Source organism: Suricata suricatta, chromosome 2 (assembly GCF_006229205.1).
Source record: "Suricata suricatta isolate VVHF042 chromosome 2, meerkat_22Aug2017_6uvM2_HiC, whole genome shotgun sequence".
In the NCBI taxonomy this organism is placed as follows: Eukaryota; Metazoa; Chordata; class Mammalia; order Carnivora; family Herpestidae; genus Suricata; species Suricata suricatta.
In genome coordinates this window covers 118,484,038-118,506,739 of record NC_043701.1, presented here as the reverse complement: position 1 = coordinate 118,506,739, position 22,702 = coordinate 118,484,038, and the positions used below count along the sequence as shown (strand labels likewise).

At 38.4% G+C, this 22,702-nt stretch overlaps 1 long non-coding RNA gene across 5 annotated transcripts; it reads left to right on the top strand.

The window, feature by feature from the left end:
• Positions 1–4,006: 4,006 nt before the first annotated feature.
• Positions 4,007–21,940, top strand: LOC115272105. 5 transcript variants are annotated; one of them, XR_003900251.1, is made up of 4 exons: positions 4,007–4,302; positions 13,603–13,697; positions 21,166–21,227; positions 21,701–21,940. It is a non-coding gene; the product is annotated as an uncharacterized LOC115272105 (long non-coding RNA). The 5 variants fall into 5 exon arrangements; XR_003900250.1 differs by having other exon boundaries at positions 21,675–21,940; XR_003900254.1 differs by lacking the exon at positions 13,603–13,697.
• The last annotated feature ends 762 nt before the right edge of the window (positions 21,941–22,702 follow it).

Sequence of the window (22,702 nt, the reverse complement as noted above, 5' to 3'; positions counted from 1 at the left end):
TACGGACTCCTGGGTGGCTCAGTCCACTAAGCATCCGAATTCAGCTCAGGTTATGATCTCACAGTTTGTGAGTTCAAGCCTTGCATCAGGCTCTGTGCTGACAATTCAGAGCCTGGAGCCTGCTTCAGATTCTTTGTCTCCCTCTCTCTCTCTCTGCCCCTCTCCTGTTCATGCTCTGTCTCTCTCTGTCTCTCTCTCTCAAAAATAAATAAACATTTTAATAAATTAAAAAAAAAGAAATCTCATTTTGATGTTTGAAAAACAAAAGACAAGAAAGGGTTTCAGCACAGCCTGGAGAATGACTTGAAGAGGAGCAGCGGTGACTGTTGGCAGGAAGCCAGTTAGGAGGTTGTCACTGCGATCTAGAAGAAAGATAATGAGAGCCTGGAATAAAGAAGAGGAACAGCAAGGACGATAGCAGGAGAGAACCACATTTACAGATTTATAGAGGTAGATCTGATGGGACTCTGTGCCAATTAGATGTGATCTTTAAAGCATATAAAGGAATGGGAACAATTCCCAGATTTCTGGATTGATTGATCACCTAGATGGGAATGCATTTTTTGAGATTTCTGGATTGATTGATCACCTAGATGGGAATGCATTCTTCTGGAGGAAGAAACCAGAAGATGAGTTTAGTTTCAAACTAGCTGCATCTGATCTGCCTCCGAGATGTATAAGTGATAATATTTCATTCAGATTTGGATATGTGTGTCTGTGGTTTATGTCAGAATCATAGAAAAAGACTGTACACTTACACAGACACACACACAGACATACACACAGACACACACACATACACTCAAAACACAATATACATAGAATATTTGTGATTATGTCTGTGAAATAACTAGAAAATAATATATTCATTGTAATAATTTATAAGTAATCAGCTTTCTAGAAGGTGGAAACAAATAGATCTCCACTTCAGATAATGAGATCTAAACGGTGAAGTATCGCCTTCTGTCTAAGCACCTGCTTATTCTCTGGGTCTGAGGGGAGTGGGTCAGAGTTTCCTCAGATTTTTTTTAATGTTTGTTTATTTTTGAGATGGAGACAGAGACACTGAGCACAAGCAAGGGAAGGGCAGAGAGAGAGGGGGACAGAATCTCAAGCAGGCTCCATGCTCACAGCATCAGTCCCAAGCAGGACTCGATTCCGTGAACCTTGAGATCATGACCTGAGCTGAAATCAGGATCAGGTGCTTGACCAACTGAGCAACCCAGGTGCCCCTAGGTTTTTTAGTCCTCACTGTGTATATGATAGCATCTTTCAACAAAATATGCTTTTCTTGTTATGATTATGAAATTTATTTACCCTTTACATTTGAAAAATTCAGTATTTCAAGTAATTCCTATTAAAATAAAATATTAACATGTCTTTTCTATGGACAACGATCTTAAATTGCAATTAGAGTTTTATACATGATTTTTTTGGTTTGTTAATTTGGTTCAGCAAATTAGTGGTATACTGTATACTTAAATATCTCATATAAATTGATGTAAACAGTAATCATTATTCAAAATTAATTACCAACTATAAAATCTAAAGTGTGAGTCATTTTTTCTCTAAGTTGTAGAAAATATTAAAATTCACATTTTAGTAGTTTATCAAATAAAAACAAACATCCTAAAAAGCTCATTTTCCTCCGTAGATGATTTTATTTATTTATTTATTTTAAAAGTTAATTTTTTACTATATTTTGAGAGAGAGAGAGTGATAAAAGGAGGAAGAGCAGAGAAAAAAGGAGACAGAGAATCCCAAGCAGACTCCAAGCTGTTTGTGCAGAGCCCCACGTGAGGCTGGAACTCACAAACTGCGAGATCATGACCTGAGCTGAAATCAACAGTCAGACTAACATCCAGGCGCCTCTCAGTAGATAATTTTAAAATATGCCCCAAATAGACTTGAGTTAAACTATGAGAACAGTTAGAAGATCTTTACATATACATATACATTTTTTTATCACATTCTGCCAGGGTTAATCAAGGAATGTCCCACTGAGAAGGCTTTGAATGAAGGCTGGAGTTTGAATGATGTTGCTGGAGAAGAGCCCACACAAACACATCCTGAGCTTCATCCTCCCAACTCCTTCTCACCTCCATTCCACCTTTCAAGCCTGTGTGTCTTACTCAGCAACAGTGTGATGGAAAACCCAGGAGTTCAGTTAGAAAGGGAGGGAAGGAGGCCTTCTGGGGGCTTCTGAATGTCCCGATTGGCGTAGTAAGGGCTCAATACAAGAGCTTGAATTAAAGGTTTATTTAAATTAATTAATTGAATGCTATAAAGTAGAGAAGGCTTATAGAAGAGAGAAAGGAGGAGGGAAGAGAGGAGAAAAGACTTTATGTGCCTGACTGGATTATGGTACATGAGTGTTAGAGGTTATTGGTGTCATGAGCAAGATCGCTGATGTGTCAAAATAGAATTTGATTCTCATGAGTTCTTTAAAATCTGTTCATTGGAGTATGTCCATTTGATATCCTTAGATAAAACTGGTAGACCCATTAATTTTCTTGAAGTTATCAGGTAATAACCTAGTTTAATTTGAAAATAAGAATATCAAGTACTGGATCATGATTTAAAAAATCAGATCTAATTTATTTAAAAACATTTTTTATGCTTTTTATTTATTTTTGAGAGTCAGAGAGAGACAGTGCAAGCAGGGGAGGGCCAGAGAGAGAGGGAGATACAGAATCCGAAGACAGGCTCCAGGCTGTGAGCTAGCTGTCAGCACAAAGCCCGACACGGGGCTCGAACCCATGAACTGTGAGATCATGACCTGAGACAAAGCCTGACGCTTAACCGACTGAGCCACTCAGGTGCCCCAGATCTAAATTAATATTAAACCCCCCTCCTCCTGTTTCCTCTACTACAATACTGGATGTTACCAAACCAGAGATATAGAGCTACAGGGAAAACTTAGATGACCTTTTTTTCTTCCTGTTTTCCTTCTCTCTAACATGGCTGTTGCTTAAGCCCCTTTGGGGATGGATGAAGGGAGAGAAGAGGAAGATCAGGAACACTTTTTCTTGCTGAAAGCAGTAAGCTCTCTGAGTCTCAGGAAGTTTATATTACTTCCTTGTCCTGTGGGACTTTTTTGTGAATTATTTCAAAATTCTCGTCACAGGACATCTACTGCTGCAGCACTTACCCTGCTCATGTTGTATTCCTTTCCCGTGACTGGATTTCTACCCTTAGGTTTTGGTTCATTAGTGATCGATCCCGCCCAGAGTTGAGGTGACGTCCTGTATCTCCCCAGAGGGATTTGTTGGGAAATTTTAATTAAAATATCTTCACCTGGATTCCTCTTTTGAGAGGCCCAATTTTGCCTCCTGGGAAGTGGAGACTTGTCTCTGAGTCTAGAAGTATAGAGGTTACCTGCCTCTGCTGAGAACAGCTGGCTTCTCACCTGATCTCAGACCCCCACACAAGGATCAGAAACCTTCTGGGACTGTTTCCAACAGTGTCCAAGAAGGGGTATTTATTTACACAAGGCTTGAGTTTGAAGCGGGCAGCCCTGTACCCTCTCTCTGAGAAGTCAGGACAAATTATCATGACTCTGGAAATCTTCCGTATCACTTTTATGTGACCCCCTTGCTATAACCTTGATCTGATTGGGGATCTAGTGAGAGAGGTTCTCTGACTTCTAGTCACACAGTGAATGTTTGTATTACAGTTAGATGTTTGTTCTTAGTTTCGACTTATGGACATTGCATTGAGTATTAGACCAGGAACTACCAACCTCAACACGATACTACAGATGACTTCAAATTTAAGACTGGATTAATTTGGGAAAGGGAGGCTCTGTGACAACAAAAACGAAGGGTGTGAGGTGTCACCATGCGCCCAGGGTGACAAGTCAGCCACAGCTGTGGGGAATGCTGGTAACTGACATGAGAGTCCTAAGACAGAGACAAGAATGGTTTATTACTTACCATAGCAACAGGCCCAGCATCACAATCCATGTGTTCCTTTCCCAAGGGTGATGTGAGGAGGCAAGATTCCACTTGCACACAAAATGGGTTGTGTTTCAGGAGAGGAACCTAGAGTTTAGGGACCCAGATGTTCTACAACCAGCAGGAGGGATGCCTGTCCTGTGCCCTGGAAGGAGGTGATGTCACTACTCTACTGGAGAGGAAGCACGCCTGCCGATCCTTCTAGAGTGAAACAGTATTTCTCTCTTCTAAGCTGTTTGCCATGCAGATCAACCTGAAAAAAATAGGAAAAAGGTCAATCACTACCTCACTGCAAATCATGCAAACTTCAAGGAAACCATGGAGAATTGTTGCCTAAAAGCTAAAGGTGGTTTGTAACAAAAACATGAATTCAATTTTTGTGTTATATTTGAAATGATAGTTAAACATTTAGATGTAAATTTTGTGTAAAAGTTGAATTTGGGGGTTAAAATTTATTGCATCAACTTGTGTTAATTTAACTTAAGTGGAAATCAATTTACTTATCTATAATGAGAAGGAATTGGCCCTTAGGGCATGTGGAATTTATAGTTTCAAGATTCTGTTAATGACAGCAGAATTTTCAATTTTTAATTTTTTGTATATAATATATTGTCACGTTAGCTAACATACAGTGTGCTCTTGGCTTCGGGGGAAGATTTCTACAATTAATCGCTTACATACAACACCCAGTGTTCATCCCAACAGTGCCGTCCTCAATGCCCATCACCCATCTAGCCCATCCCCACCCACCTCCTCCCATCAATCCTAAGTTTATTCTCTATATTTAAGAATCTTTTATGGTTTGCCTCCCTCTCTGTTTATAACCTTTTTTCCCTTTCCCCATGGTCTTCTGTTAAGTTTCTAGAATTACCTATGACTCACCAATAGCACTATTAGGAATTTATCCAAACAATACAAAAATGCTGATTCATAGGGGCACATGTACCCCAATATTTATAGTAGTGCTATAGACAATAGCCAAATTATGGAAAGAGCCCAAATATCTATCAACTGATGAATGGATAAAGAAGATGTGGGGTATACATACAATGGAATACAACTAGGCAGTGAAAAGGAATGAAATCTTGCCATTTACAACAATATGGATGGGACTGAAAGGTATTATGCTGAGTGAAGTCAGTGAGAGAAGGACAGATATCATGCTTTCACTCATATGTGGAATTTGAGAAACTTAACCAACAGCAGAATCTTATAATAAAAGGAAGATTTGGAACATTTCTCTAAAATGATACATATTTTTACAATAGATTGTTTTTTAGTTAAAATAATAGAATTACTTGTGGGATCTTATGAATTGATAACATTGTAGGTTTTGTTATGATACTTGGTAACTGATGTTTTCTATGAACAAGGAAAGGTACATGATATTATGCCATCTCTTTTGTTCTAAAGTATACTTAGAGAAGTCCATAATATTCCATTTGAAATAAGTCCATATTTTATCACTGACATGAAATAATTTGAAAATATCACATAGCCTGGCATCACTGTCCACAAAATGTTCTGAGTGTTTTTGAAGAAAAAATTATATGTATTCTTTTCTTCTGATAGCTATTTTGTAAAAGGATTTGACCCCCAAGTCTAAACTCGTAGAATTGTTTCATCTCTAAAGTGCCTTAAAGTAATGTTTCTTTCCTTTTCCCGAGCCATATCTTATTACAATAATTTTATAACTATTCATCTTAGGTAAACTTTTTTCACATGGATTTTTTTCAGCTTACATCACTGCCAGAAGAATCTTAAAATGCCCCAACTCTACAATTGGTATTTTCTATGAAGTGCTCTATGCTACCAGCTTCCCCTCACCACTGTGTTTTCTGGGGTGCTCTTGGAACCTGATCACTTAAGATTTTATCCCCTATTATTCAAAGTGAACACTTTTTACCTTAGGTTTACTTTAGTATATGTTCCCAGGTTTGAAGGTCCCCTCCTGCCCTGCTACTCTGCAGTATGGACAGAAATATCCCTTCAGTGTTTCCTTTGATGTTTGATTTATTTTGTATGCATTACTCTGGCTATGAAGGGCCAGAGTAGAGATGACAGTGAAAGCCAGCCAATTCAAAGGGTAGAGTGTCTGCTGACCACTGATGTACAACTAAACTTTGATAATTGCCATAACATTTTCTTCCTCCTCTACCTACCAAACCGCTGGCCTCTGGCCCACTAGTTCTTACCTCCAAGCCCTGGGTCTACACTGTGCTGCTGTACCTTTGCTGTTAAAGATTTCTGTGTATGTCTGTACTCTCCTAATGCCATGCTCTATGCTGTAGCTACAAATAATTATTTCTCGATTGTTGAATGCTCCAGAAACATGTCATTAGACAACTTCCTTTGGTGGTAAGAGAATAGTCAGCTGTCAAACATGCTTATTCAAGAATGTGTCTGGTTTTCATATATGTTTGAAACACCCACATATAATGCTGTTAGGCAACAAAGTGTGTGTGTGTGTGTGTGTGTGTGTGTGTGTGCTTTGTAGCTGAAACATTTCCAGTCATTCTGTTATTTTGCACTTTTCTGTTCTGTACTCCCTAGAGGATATTGGATTTTAGTTCCTCATAAAATAGAGAACAAAGATGTTCACCCTACATAGGTGAGAGGATCCTTGCGTTATTTTTCCGAGCAGACTTCAGACGCCTTCTATGTTCCTGTCAGTGCACAGTTCAGGTTGCACTGTGCAGGGAGCCGGTGCCAGGGACACACTGGAACGGTGTGAGCTCAGTTAGGGCCTGGGACATGGTGTTCTCTGAATGCTCTCCTGGGGGCTGACATGCAGGAACTAGGTGGGGGCCCATGTCTGTCCCTTGACTCAGCCAACAAACGCTGACAGTCCTGAGAGAAGAAAGAACATAAAGCTGAGGCATCTGTCTCCTTTCTCCCTCTCAACTGTAGACACAGGCACTTGCCTCTCGTGATTCAGTGTTAGGGCCTCTGTGTACAAGCTCGTTTTCTCCTGGTTCTTGCTTTCCGAGTTCTTAGAGCTATTCTTTATTCTCATCCTTTGTGGCCCAGAGGAGTGTCTGCTTTCTCTCACAAAGACCCGTGTTAAGGATTAGGGTGTAGGAAGCTTAATCAGGAGCTATTCCCAAATGATCAGGACAAGTCAGGAGGAAGTCAATAAAAAGTATGTTACTGAACTTGTTGAAACTTTGAGCAGCTGGGCTTGAGGCAGCTGGAGGCCCCTGAGGGACGTGCTGGTGCCTTCTCAGGATTTCCTGTCTGCCTGCTGGTGGGGGGAATACTTACACAGAATTGCACCCCATAGAAGCTGGACTGCCAGCATCTCTGTACCACCCTGCAGTTGTGTCCCCCAGAGGCTGCCTGTGGCTACAGAGAATTTCTCAGATCACAACAAATGGCTGGTGAAGTGCACAACACTGTCCACCATAGCTGGCTGACATCAAAGATTGGCTAAGGATAAGTGAAGAGGCACTAACTAAGCACATGTGCCGCAGGAGAATGAGGACAGGGCCACTGTCACCAGTTCTTGGGCATTGCGCCTTTCCCTGTGGTGTCTTTGTTCTCTGCCCATATCTTCTCAATAGTGTCCTATTAGACTTTTCTCCAATTACCCGGGAAGTGTACACCCTCTGCCTTCTGCCAGGAGCCCGATGGATGCACCCTCTGGCAGGAACAGTTCCCACATGGCAGTGATGTCAAATACCCACCAGTTGTCTCCATCTCTCCTCACCTCCACTGGACTTCCAGAGTATATCAGGCCACATTCAGCACTCAAATCCTCCTCCAAGTGGGGTGATTGCGTTTCATTCCTGTGTGTCTGCATTTGCCAGGTCCCTGTAACAAATAAATAATGTAAATGTGCTTAGCAGAGCATTGCGGTAGGTTCATCCTCTGTGGCAGAAGAAAGGACCAAAAAATGTATTCTGTTTGGAGCCCACTGGTCAAGAAAGAGCAGACAGACAATACTACCTTGAGACAGTTTAGCTCTGACACTGTAAAAATGAGGACAGAGGGGGTTAATGGTTTTAAATATTTCTTGTAATGGAAAATATTTATATACTGTTGTCCTTGGAGATCTACTTTTAACCATAAAAACATTTCTAAAGTAGGTGTATTAGTTATTATACATAGTAAAGTACCATATGTCTGTTTCGTAAGATATCTGATCAGAGTGTCTTGAAGAAACACATTCTTTTTTCATTATAATCAATATAGTCCTTTGTTCCTGAATGAATTACAAAGGACAGCGTCACAAATTCTGTACCATATTTTGTGACAAAGAAAATATAACATATTCTATCTAAACCAACTGATTTCTTTTCTTGATCTTTGTATTTTTGTCACTGCAGGAGAAAAAAAACTATTCACTAACAGAGAAATTTATTAGAGAGCAGGTGCTTGGTCTGGGTATAAAAGCATAATTTCTTATATATTTTGCATATGAGAGCAGAGCTTGTCATTCACAATGTGATCTGTTTTGTTTAGTTTTTGTTTGTTGGTTGGTTTTTCTCCCATAGATGGAGAGGCCCACAGGCAGTAATGTCAACATTGTAAGGGAGAGCACAGCACCAAAGCTGAATAAGTTATTGCACTTTGCTTATTTTTCTCTGCATTATACACAGGTGTTTATGTTTCTTTTAAACAAGTTGTAGCACAACCTGTTGCTATTGAAGTTGTTTCATAAGAGAAGGGACATTTGAGAAGAATAAGGAAATATGACATGATTTAATGGAAGTAAAGTTTCCTCTTTAGAGCTGGTAGTACTGAGTCAACTTCTAACATGCCAAATTATTTATGCAGAAATGGTAAATGTATATTAATGAGAGTTATCTAGTTTCTTTTTACTTTGTATTTTACTTTTAGTGGCTTTATGGTGTAAGAAGTTTTATTTATGTCCAGATTGTAATATCCAAATGACTACTCACTCTGAGAGAATATTAAGTGGGGGGATTGAATTCATAGAAGATAGAAGACTCAGAGAGCTTAAGTAGCCATAACTTTAGGAATATAACAAATAGGTCTAACACTGTTCTAAGGTTGAAATGTGGTGTCTTTTGGTTCAATCTTCCATTCCTTCACAGATTCACTGATGCAAAAATCTCTGAGCACCTACTTTAAGCCAAGGACTCTGCCATTTGCTATGGATACAAAGATTGAGCAAACATCCTGAATGTGGCCTCATGGACCTGGTGTTCATCAAATAAGCACAAAAATGTTTCATTGCACATTAATAACAACTTTAGTTATAAAATATGAATATATAAGAAAGCATGCTATGAGGAGAGTTGAAATTACATGTGGGGTCACTAAGCTGAGGGCTGCTGGGCTAACCCTGTTGACTAAGCAAAGACACAGGGGGCATAGTTGTCAAAATAGTCTGAGTTAAGGAAAAGATTTATGTAAATTCCCTGAACCATCTCAGTCACAGTGGTGAAAATGCAGACTGATTAGGAAGAGATTAAAAATGCAGGAGTGGTAGCTAGGTGTTGATTCTCACATAAACTTAAGATTCTGATAAGAATAATGCTCTTCATCTTGCAAAAAAATTGGCAAGACATATCCAAATGTGCATGAAAACAGTGTTAAGGTACTGTGTGCAAAATTGCTTGGAGGGGTCAGGAAAGGGTGATCATTTGTCCATCAGGGTTCAGGTCATGATCTCTCAGTTTGTGAGTTCAAGACCCATGTTGGGCTCTGTGCTGACAGCTCAGAGTCTGGAGCTTACTTCAGATTCTGTGTCTTCCTCTCCTCAACTTAAGCTCTGTCTCTCTGTCTCTCTCAAAAATAAATAAACATTAAAACATTTTTTTAGAATCTGCACCAGGTTCACATAGTGAAAAGATATTCATATAAATATTACCATTGTGGGTCAGTTTTTCTATGGAGAGGGTCTGAGGGGAAAGACAAGGGGTCTTGCAGTCTTTGCGATCTGTCAGCAGCTAATGACTGACAGAGGTGGACGAGTCTCCACAGAGCCAGATACGAGAAGAATCAGAAAAAGAGACATGACTTAATGGAAGGAAAGACAAGTGTTTCAGAGATGAATAGTGTTTGGCTCTCTCTGAAAATATTTTAAAACATCACTGACTTTAGATATACAGGGGTCATTGATGACTTTGGTGCAGAGTGTTTCTGTTGGGTGTAATAGATTATCATTTCCATTGGAACTGAAAATATAGAATCAGTAATTAGAAACAAATTTTTAGGGGTGCTTGGGTGGCTCAGTTGGTTAAGCTTCGGATCAGGTCATGGTCTCACGGTTCATGAGTTGAGTCCTGCGTCGGGCTCTGTGCTGACAGCTAGCTCAAAGCCTGGAGCTTGCTTCAGATATTGTGTCTCCCTCTCTCTCTGACCCTCCCCTGCTTGTGCTGTCTCTCTGGGTCCCTCAAAAATAAATAAAAATAATAAAAAATTTTTAAACAAATTTTTAAATATCTGTATCTGTGGAGAGATATATGTTAACATGTACTTGACTAGCTAAATTGCATTTTAATAATCATACCTCATAAGACAAGTCTTTATCATGCAAAAATTAACTTATGTAATGTAAAAAATTCAGTTACAAACAGCTTTCCTCATATTGAATATTTTTAGAAAAATATATATACTGAAATATTTTACTTCAAAATATGACTGAGTTATAAAGTGATCTATATAATTTTTTAAGTTGACAGTTTTTTCATCCATAGCATAACTTACAGCTACAGCCAATAATGCAGGAAATAGAAGAGGTAACAAGTGCCAAGCTGGTTATATTATAGATAAAGGAGGAATTGGGACACACACAATGTAGCTTTCAGAAAAGCCAAGACCTCCCAGGAAGATGGAGGTGATTCTCAGCCAGTTTTAGAAATCTACTTTACGCCAAGGAGAAATGGTTTTTCAAGAGGTAATCAGTAATTGGCTTTTCCTGTTGTCAGTAGTGGGCCCAAAGATTTAGTGTTGTCCCGGTGTTCTGGAAGCATCCCACATCGATTTCTCACCTGAGCTTGGAGTGCACATCTGCTTTAGTGTGTGTTTCATACACCATAGCTAAGACTGTAATCATGACCCTCTTCCGAGTTAATCTGTAATGATTTCCCATTTCCCAATAAGTATCATTGTCTCAATCTCTTATCATTTTTCATTTTATTTCACATTATGTCCTCTCCTCCATTCCCAGCCTCCCTGCTGGAGGTCATGGTCATGGTCTGTGTCTGCTCTTCCCCATTACATTCCAAGTGTTATGTTTGTTTTGTTTTAATTGAAATGTTGAAAGAAAAGGAAAAATATTCTGCAACTAATTCTCAGGATATAGGGAATTTTTCAGTTTTGAATGATGCATTATTTAAAGAATTCAGAATCTTAAACAAACTTGAAGTCTCTTTATGTAAGTCTGTGTAACAGGGATTGAGGTTACCAACATAATCACAGTTAGAAGAGATACTAGATTTCTCTGTGTCAAGAAAAAATAATTCATTGATCTAAATTAATATGCACACTTAGGTACATTTACCTTTAGAAAATCCTTCTATATTTGAATTTTGTCATTTCTGAAGCAGCTTTGTTTTACAGTTATATATGACTTCATGTTCAGAAATGGAAGCATTGATAATTTGTATCATGTCTCTTCATGTCTGAGATCTTAATTCCACATTTTCTGGCATATCTCCTTCACTCTTCATACTCTTTATAAATTGAATACTTTTTCATAATGCCTGGTCTTGCATCTTTTTCTGTCTGCTAAATTAATCCCATTTGAGTTTTGTAAAATGTCTGAGCTTATTTGTGGGGGTGGGGCAGAGAAGAAACATTTGTGTTTGCTTCTCTGTTGTATTTCTCCCTTATTCTCTATCTTTCAAAAATTGCATAGGCTTCTTGCACTTTTTTGTTTCAAGAGAGGACTATTCTTTAGGGTTGAAAGCATTAACTTTACATCCATTGATTTATTTCCTCTCAAGGCTGAGGATTTTGTGTGGGTTTTATTATGGAAGGGGAGGGGAGCATGGCAAGCCCTTTGGGGAGCAGCCTGAAGCAGAGGGAGAACCACAAAGCCTGGGGAGGAGGTGCAGGTGGGATGGTGAGTTGGTTGGTGATACAGGCCATGCTCCTTTGTTGAGCTCCACAGAGGTCAAGGCTCCTACAGCCGGGGCCAACCAATAGCTGCAAAATATCTGGGGAAGGTGTCACCAAGGCACTGCATTCCCAGGATTGGTAAGGATGCCCAGGCCCTGTATCTGATGAAGAACCAAGTCTCTAGACCTCAAGGCCATGCACAACCTGGGCAGATGGAAGCCCAGTAGGAGCCACTGAGAATCCAGATGTAGGAACCCCACTAACATACTGGATACCCCAAACGTGACAGATCGAATTTTTATAAGCTGTGAAAAATGGATGACAGGGAGTCACATTTAATTTCATTTAATACAAAACAGGCGAAGTTTTAGCTACTACACATAAAATGCCTTGAGGGAAGTAATAGATGGCTTGATAATTTCATATTGATCAGATAATTAAATGCCCTTTCCCCCTCATTTGTCCTGCAGTGACAGGATTACCATCCTTCTCTTCTTTGTTGCACTAAGATCGTTTATGGTTTCTGTGTTGGGCCTTAGACCCAAATGACCCGTTGGACTCCCTGTTATTCTAGTCTGACTCAGCACACCACCACCTCAGGAAGACTCTCACTGAAAGCCACGTTTATAGCACGCCTCCTGCCCAGAGTCCTTCAGTTCTCTCCTGATAGCACTTGCTCTACACGAAGTCCTCTTGGGAACGTGTTGATGGGCTCTGTGTTGTTTAAATCCCCCACTAAAGCGCAGGGGCTCCATGTCTCTCCTGCGCATGTGAGCCCATCACACAGGCCTCCATGCAGATTTATTAAATGAACAAACACTGGCCAAGTCCGTTTGCATAATGGTAAACTTCATGAGTCTGTTCATTTATTATTGTAACTTGAAATTGAAGGACTCTGGGCAGGAGGTGTGCTATAAACGTGGCTTTCAGTGAGAGTCTTCCTGAGGTGGTGGAGTGTTAACTGAGACAGACTCGAATAACAGGGAGTCCAATGGGTCATTTGGGTAGAAGGAACATCCAGGACAAAGGCCCAACACAGAAACCATAAACGATCGATCTTAGTGCAACAAAAAAGAGCAGGATGGTGATCCTGTCACTGCAGGACTTTTTACTTCAGGTGATTCAGTATTTTAGGCTGCGGCACACGATGGGTTTCCACAGTCACTGAATGGTCCATTCCTGAACTTACCACCATTGTGAGGTTTCGAATACTCACAACATCTTCTTCAGTTTTTCTCATATTATGTATATACAATCTGTCAAGATACTGGCAATCTCTATTTTCATTGTTGTTAGTGCAGCCTCAGTGAGGAGCTGAGTAAGGTGCAAGAGACTGGAAGATTTATCAAGGCTTTAAAAGAAACATTAACAAGTTTTGTGCTGTTTTCCAAGACAGGCTGTTATTTAAAAGAGTTAATGAACTAGAGGTATGCAATTCTGAGAAGCAGATACAATTAAGCAGAGTATCGATTTACCCATTAGAAGACAATTAATCATTTTCACTGTAAACAAAATGATAGACTTTGGTTGTTAATCAAGAATTTTGTTTCACTCTTCCATTTCAGATTGCAAGGCTAAAATGGATTATTTTCCATGTTTACTAATGCTATAGATGTTTCTCTTAGTCTTGGAATGAGCAGAGCATAGATAAACAAGGACCCCTGTAAATATGAAGAGGAGCAACATAAAATAACTATTAATACAAAGGTAGAAGTTCAATGTCACAGGAATCAACTTTGACAGTAATTATTATTAATATTGTTTGTGGGCCGCATAAATGAGCAAGAATGTAGCTTCTGTGCATTTTCTCCAATTCCACAAATATTGAGAGAAAAAAATCATCAACCCCAGCTTTATTGGTAGGTGGGTTTCCCTAAAGCTCCCCACTTCTTCTCGGGGTAGAAAATGCAGGAAGAGGATTGAGGCTTGTGAACTCTCTGCTATCCCTTTAACTACTAGAACCTTCAATTTTTTTTTACTGTATCCTAATAATAAAATCCTCAATGCCACCCAGCACACATGTGTACCTTCTCATGCACATGTACACACACAGGTTTCTGTGTGCAACTAAAACAAAACTTGAAATATTATTTATGTTTCCAACATGAGATATGTTTTGTTAAAAGTCTATCCCATATTAAAAAGTTCTTGGTGGGGGGAGGTGCCTGGGTGGCTCAGTTGGTTGAGTGTTTGACTTTAGCTCAGGTCATGATCTCATGATTTGTAGGTTTAAGCCCCACATTGGGCTTTGTGCTGACAGCTCAGAGCCTGGAGCCTGCGGATTCCCTCTCCTTCTCTCTCTCTCTCTCTCTCTCTCTCTCTCTCTCTCTCTCTCTCTCTCTCTCTCTCCCCCCTCCCCACTCACTCTCTCTCTGTCTCAAAAATAAATAAACCTTAAAATTTTTTAAAAAGTGCTTGGGGAATGACTTGAACTCCTGTCTTTGATGGAAGGATAGCTTTGTTGTGTGTGCCCTAGGTGGACTTACAGAGCACTGGCTTAGACAGAGATCTCTTTGTGTGGGGAGAGATCTTTGCTGCTCTTGTTCTGGAGGGAAAAACTTGTGTGGGGAAGCCCAAGCTGACCTTCTCCACAGATGTTCTTTCTGCTATTAGGATGTATCACGAGAGGGTTTTCACAAGGGTCAAGTAAAGGCATCGGTAAACATTATTTAGTGATTTTAGTATTCATTAATCCCAACTAATTATGTACAGTTGTTTCAGCAATTACTTGAGTGATCAGAAGCTCAGTGCGAGAGGAGAGGTGTGGCTCCTAGTTCAGTAGCTGAGTAGGGTTAATTGGAGAGCTGTGTGCCTTTGTCTCCCCTGGCTTACTGGTGATTAGCAGTATTGGGCTCTAAGCCACATATCAGATGGTGTTTTACAGTGGCTTGAGTTTGGAATAGAGTTTGTCATACTGTAGTTACTGGAGCTGGCCAGGCTGCTCACAATAATTAAATCATGTCATAAAGATCAAGAGAGATCTTTTTTTAGGTTATAGTGGGAGAGCAGCGGAGTGAAGAGAATTGTGCAAACATCCAATTGCCCCACAACTGCATCGAGTCAGTCACGCACAGTTAGAAGACAGAACCAGTGTATTCCTGTGGCTCTGCATAGGAAATGATCTCATTCACCCAGAAACCTTACCCATAAATCCAACCTCTGTCGAATCCTGATATGAAGCCTGCTTCTGATTTGTGTCCATGTGGGTAAATACCTGGAGAAGAGTGTGGGTGTCCTCTATACAGATTTACCTACAAGGTGGTTCAGGATATGTCAGTCGGATATCCATGCCCGGGTAGCACATTGATCTAAGTAACCTAGAGTTGCAACCTTAGTCTTTTAGAAGTTTACACTCATTTAAAACCCACAGTCTTCTAGAATTTCAAATCTATGCAAATATTCCTTCAGGTGATAGTGTTTTGCTAATATCACAGAATATTGGAAAGTAGTCATAACTTTAAATACCAACATTTGAAAACAAAGGATATCTGATTTATATTCAGTGAAGTGTTTTTGTTTTTGTTTTTCTAAAACACAAGCGAATCTCCTGTATACACCCCAGGTTTGTATATAGCATGCAGTCTCATCGCTTTAGCCCTGTTTATTGGATATCTCTCCCACCTTATTTCGATTTGTACTCTTGACTTCTTGAAGAGAAGTCCTGTCTTTTAGAACATCCCATGTGTTCCCACGAAACGTGAGATCATGACCTGAGCTGAAGCCGCGCTTAACCGACTGAGCCACCCAGGCACCCCTCCTAGGATTTTTCTACTTGTTCCTTTAGACCTAGGGTCACTAAACTGTCACGTGTTTGCTAAACCTAGCCTGAGACTTTTTATACAGCATTCTCCCTAGGAACAAGCTTCACATTTTAAAGGTACTTAAAAAATAATGAACAAAGAAGAAGAAAAAAGAATATGCAGTAGGAATAGTACTTGGCCCAAAAGCCTAGCTAAAAACCTCTAGATAAAAACTATTTACCAATTAGATAAAAACTTTGCAAACCCCTGTTCATACTATTACCTTCATGTAAAACTTTTGACAACAACGTTTTATCAGTTGAATAGGCACTGCATATTATGTTAGCTTAGGAATTATATGAAATATACTATTTTTGAGAACTTGGTTAAGACAGTAACAGGTAACTTCTTTCTAAAAGTATACTTACCCTTGATGTGAGCATATAAAGCAGGGGTCACCTTGCTCAGGGACTTGGAGATAATCTTACCTCTTTACTGTCTTTCACATACTGGTTTTAGTATTCACTGATTATTCGTGCCTGAATTAGGTATTCCATTAAGAGCTTTGAAATGTGATTTCTGATTGTATCATTCTTTCTGCCTTTACTGAACAGTGTTCTTTGTAGTAAGAAAAGTCCCTCAGTTTCTCCTAAAGAGAAATAGTAAATGACTGAATTTTATCCTTAATGGTTAATTTTCATATTAAGGAGTGATGTTATAGTTTCTACCAGTGATGTTTAATGGATGTTTCCCCAGTACTAAAGTCGACCTAATTCTTAACCCAGTGCTTGCTGGTTTTACTGTTTTTCCTGTATTTTCCCAAAGTGCTTTTCCTGAATATCCTTTAAATATGCCTAATGGCTACTATAATATGCATTAAACAACTGAAGTTTTATCTTCTTTGAATTAAGAAGCCTTTTGATGGTTGATTTGGATGGCATAAAGTCACATCTAGGAAAATTTAAACTAATGAATTCCCCAATAACTTTCCTATGGTAAAAATGGAGATTTGTAATCCTTCTCTGGTTTTTCTTTTCAAAAGATCCTTATGGAATCTTTACCAAAAAGAGCACTGAAATTAGATCTCAGTGACGTTCTACCATAGACAGTTTTATGACATTGAACATGTCACTTAATGTCTATAACTTCCATAGGTAAAGCATAAAGTTAAAATATATTTTGATAAACAATTATGGATGAGGATAATGACGTATGGAAAGAACAAAGTAGTCTGACCTTGGATACCAATGTTTCTTTTTCACTCAGGAACTAATCATAATTTTCATAATTTTTTATGAAAAAATCATACCATTTATTTTTTATTGAATTATTTTCTGTTTACTTGTTGAATTGTCACATATATTACAGCTTTAGAAGTGTCATATAATTATTCAGTAGGAAAGAAGAGAATTAAATCAGCATTAGTGGACCAGAATGTCAATAATGAATGAATTAGAACAATTGAGAATAAAGAGAAAAAAAAGGAAAGAGGAAAAAATTTGGGAGTCTAAGTAGTGAATTAAAATGCAGTTACAGTAGTGGGGTAACTGGGGAAGAGTAAATCCATGAGCTAATTAGAGATAAGCCCCTCAGAAAATGGTTCAACTCTAGGGATCTATCAATAAGGGATGTGTATCCAAGTATAAACTAAACGTATCTCAGAATGCATAACTTAAAATAAAAATAAAAATAAAAATAAGCTAACATAGTATAAATAAAATAAAAAACAAACTTGAGGATTCAAAATTTACTAGAATTTTTTAATGTTTATTTTTTTGAAAGAAAAAAAAAGAGAGAGACAGAGTATGAGTGGGGGAGGGGCAGAGAGAGATGGAGACACAGAATCAGAAGCAGGACCCAGGCTCCCAGCTGTCAGCACAGAGCTGATGTGGAGCTCAGACCCATAAACTGTGAGATCATGAACAGAGCCAAAGTCAGGTGCTTAACCAGCTGAGCCACCCAGGCACCCAAAAGTTACCAGAATTTTTATCTTTTTCCAATTTATCTTACTCTTAGCTAAAATAATTGACTAACTTTGGAATATGTGATGATTTATTAGGAAAGACTTTCTGTAGAATTAGGATCCCACTTGAATCAGAGAGTGGTGGTGGTCTTATTAGATGCACATTGTGGACTGTGGGATGTTAATAATTCTACCAGGAGGCTCCATTCAGTATTATTAAGATGGAAGTGGTTTCAACACTATTTTCCCTTTTGCCCTAGAATGAAATAGAGCATTCCAGTATTTCTAGGATTCCAAATGGTTTTATGATGTAGAAACACCAGTATGTTTATTGTGAGATTTAAACATCACCATCCTCCCTGCCATAAAAATAGTACCTTGTTTTGTTATAAAAACCAGATCTATCCCCATTCTCTAACTGCAAACTTGTCCCTCCCATACAGGGACTGTGAAAATTATGACAAACATCATTTAGCTAGCGGAACATTAGAAGGGCCTTCTAAACCATGAGATTTATGCAACATAGAGATTTCAACAACAGCAGACTCTACGCATCTTCATAAAGATTTTATTTTGCCCCAAGTGAAGATAATCCTCAAACCCTTTCTCATAAGATACCCTCACTATAAAACCTCCTACAACTATCTATGCCCTGATGCTTTAAACGTGCATCATTATAAAATCACCCACCCATGTTTTCCTTAGTTCTTAGACAAAAGGTATTATAATTTATACACATTACTCTTTTGTTTCTAAATGATTTATTTGTACTGAAATATTAGTCATCATATACAATCCATGGAAATTTAACCCAAGAAAAGAGGCACAAAAAGCAATAGAGGAGGCACAAATAGCAAACATTTATGTAACAGTGATAGCTTAGATTTTTTTTCCCTTTAAAAATACATAGCTAATAATTGACAATTATATATTAACTTATAGCGATAATGGTTACTCTCCCAGGAAAATTACAAGTATGCTTATAGGTTTTATATAACTATAATTGTATATATATACACATGCATTTTATAAATATTTCTGTTTACTGAAGGATTGTCTGATATTTTAATGCCAGTTGTAATAAAACTTGGGTTCATATAAATTCTACTTTTTAGAATCTGAATATAGGAAAATGAATAAATGCATATGAACTCCCAGAAATTGCTACTGTGTGTGTATATTGCTTTAATTGTATTATTTTAATTTTATTGTATTTATAAACTATGAAGACTATTTATACTTTGTTTTTATGTGGCTTTCTAATATTTTTGTCTTAAGAAAAATCAGTATTTTAAAGTATTCTTTGTATCTAGTAACAGGTTTGTAAATACTAGAATGCTATTTTTGACATCTGAAGTTACTGGCCCCAATTCACAATTTAAAGGCCTGTATTTGCTTTTGTGGATTTACTTTGGAAAGATGAGATTTGTTGTGCCCATTTCCATATTAACTGGGAATGACAAAGGACTTAATGAAGCCAGATTCAGATAATAAACCATTCTTTGAATAATAAGAAAACAAGTTTTTTAAAACTATATGTTTTTAAGTTCTGAAAAAATTCAACATCCAACCATTCTTTTTGAAGTTTGATATCATATTTTTGACATTTAGATTCCTAATCTTGGTCCTTTAAATGAGTGTGAATTTAAATAGGCAAATTATGTGCAAGAGCCAGTTGTATTCAGATGGAAAAGTGATTGAAAAAAATCTTATTTTCAGAACAGCTATAAATAAATATTTTCTGTAAGTTCTGATTTTTTTTATTTTGCTGGAGAAGGGCAGCTGATATTTTCATAACATTAAAATAAAATTCATCTTATTCAGTTACAAAATTCAATACATTTTTAATATAGATTCTTTGATTTCTATATTATAATCTCTCTCTCTTTACCAGTCTGTTCCCAGTTGCATTCAAGGATGTTCTTGTATCGGGCATTTTTTAAGAGCCTCCAGCCTCTCTCCATTTTTTTCCTTTGGAGTGAAACTCTGCAGCTCTGCTGTGTGCAGTGCCTGCCCCCACTTTCTCACTGCAGTTTGCCCTCCAGCCAACCGGTCTGCTGTCAGGGCCATTATCCCAGCCCTGTCTGTACCATCAAGTACAAGAGACCCTTCTCTGACTTCTTACTGGAACTCTCAGCAAAATTGGACAGTTTTGATCACACTTGTTTTCTTTAAACATGGTTCCTGAAATGGGTTCATTAACACCACGTATGGTGGTTTTCTTTCTCTGTTGCTGATAAAAATCAACTTTAGGCACTACCTTAAATATTGGAATTCACCAAGATGTTCTCCCACATTCCCTTTTCCTTTACATTATTTTATTATTCTAGTGTTTGCTTGTTCCTTTGAGACCTAGATATTCACACAGATATATCCAACTATCTATCTATCAGCTGAGTGGTCAACTATTTCATTTCCAGTTCTCAGATGATAGATTCTTCTCCATTGTTAACCTCTCTACAAGGTTTTATCTTCTGTATCTTCTGTACAGTGAAATCACTTTCCATGATAGGACTTCTGGTTCTTTGATGGTGGAAAGAGCCTTTTCAAAAAAATTTTTTCTTTACATTTGCTTTAGAAAAGGCACAGCAAGACTTCATTTATCCAGGACAAGTTTGTGGATATATTTCTTAGTTTGGAGTCCTTACATTTACACTTAGTCTCTGGAGTGTAATGGGCAGGCATGGGATCCCTCTACAGAGAGAAATGCCCCCATTTTTACACGATTCCCTCTTGCTTCCTGAGCTAGTGGCTGGAGGGTTGCAGGGCTATTTCCCAGAGGGCACACACCAGCCACTAGTGATGTCTGGTTGACAAGATATGATTCTGTTCCACATCTCAGGGAAAGTTGTTGAATGACATCAGCTTTATTTTAGCTCTGCTGCTAAACAAGTCATGTAATTTTATGCACACTTCCTTAACTCTCAGATCTAGTGCCTGTTGTTTGTCCCTGATAGATATGCAGAGTAGGGCAAGGTGTATAAACACTATTATTCTTTTTTTTTAATGTTTATTTATTTTTGAGAGACAGAGAGACAGGAAGGGGAAGCACAGACAGAGAAGGAGACACAAAATCAGAAGCAAGCTCCAGACTCTGAGCTGTCAGCACAGAGCCCGATGCAGGACTGGAACTCACAAACCATGAGATCATGACCCTAGCTGAAGCTGGCCACTCAACTGACTGAGCCACCCAGGCACCCCAAAATATAATTATTCTTGTTTAAATGCCTGAGGCATGTAAGACATTACCATTATTCTGGTGAAAAAGCACAAGAAAGCGGAAAACCCATCTTCCAATTACCAACTTTTAATTTGCTCTGTGACCCAGTGTGTATGAAACTAGTAATTGGTTGTAAGGCCAAGGTAGTCTTCAGTTATAATTTTTATATCACTATACTTTTTATTGGCCCACTAACTAAAAATATAGGTTATATATAGTAGTCTGTATGCCTGGATTTTTTTCTTGTTGCAGTGACCCCTGATTTGAAGACTGTGAAAAGAACTTTTCTTCATATAATTATACCCATCTACTCAGTGAGTGGAATAATATATTTATATGAATCCTGTTATTGTTGTTACATTAAATTAATGTTGTTGAAGACAAATTACACCCATTTGTTGATAACAATGTTTTTCTGTGCAATGAATTAGCGCTTTTAGAAGAAGAATGGCCAATACTATTGATTAAACAGCATGTTCACAATCATCCATGCCGAGCATGTAGTCAGCACCAAGTGTCGTTTCAAATCATGTTCAATAACATTTAAAATGTAAGATAAATGAAAATAAATTGGGACTTCACAGCAAAAAAATAGAAACTTACAAAGAATATTGTCAGGCTTTGTTATTTCACAAATGATTATTGCTAGAAAATGCATGTTTTTTTCTTTTTAAATTTTATTCAGGAAGCTTTGAATTGTCATAATAGTGTAAAGCAGGCATATGGAACTAACTAATGTTCTTTCTCCAATTCCTACAAAGAACTGAAACAATACTGCTCTCCCTAGGGGACTACTTTTCCTTCCTTTCTATTTAACATTCACATCTAATTATTTGTCATTCACCTGACTGGAGACCAATCCGGTGTAACACCAAAAGGATGAAGAGAGATTTGAATTTTACCAGGAGCCTTGAACAACTGACTAAAATGGTGACAGATTGGAACATAAACATCTTGTTGATCATCTCAAAATTTCTAATTAGTGATGATGGTTTATGTAGATATGTACTGTATATTACCTAATAAAAAAAATCTTTGCACAAACAACACTGTGAGGAAATTGAAAGGCAGGTGAAAGTAACTTATTTTGACTGCATTATTTATTTTCCATTTATGTTTTCAAAGTTGAGAATATTAAATATATCGGTAAGCTTGTTAATTTCTACATTGTGATCCTTATGTCAAAACATCACACTAGTCATTAGGTGCCATGTTCCCATCACTCACCCCACGTTGGGGGCCACTTGTCGGTCTTGCCTCGGCCAACAGGGCAGTAAATCCTTGTGGGTTTGTTCCTGAGGGAGGGAGAGAGAAATAGGGCAGGAGGGAGACACAGAGAGTGGAGACAGCACACGATATCTGGTATCTGATCAAGTCTCTTCTTTATTCAGAAAAAACCCTTTCTTATAAAGGTTTTGAGGCAGGAGAACAAGGCAGCTGACCGAGGTCAGTTGCTTGGAAACAGGGTTAAGGGATTTAGGCTAGAGTAAAAGAGGAACCAAACTAAGGTTTTTTAGCACAGCACTGAAGGGCCGATAACACCCTGCCTGTAGGCGATTGATCTTTGTTCTTCTGGCTTCTCCTCTGACAGGGAGTGGCGCTCCCCTGCCTATTTTCGTAACTCCCCTCAGGGAGTGACATATCTGGCTAGTAAATGGCCAAGCAGCTGAATCTTTGCAGCTCCCCACAATTAGGTGAACTGGAAGATAACTTAGCAGGCACTTTCTGAGTCTAGATATACATTAGCAGCCCTTAAACACTATTCCTTGAGAAGCAATACGTCCCTCAC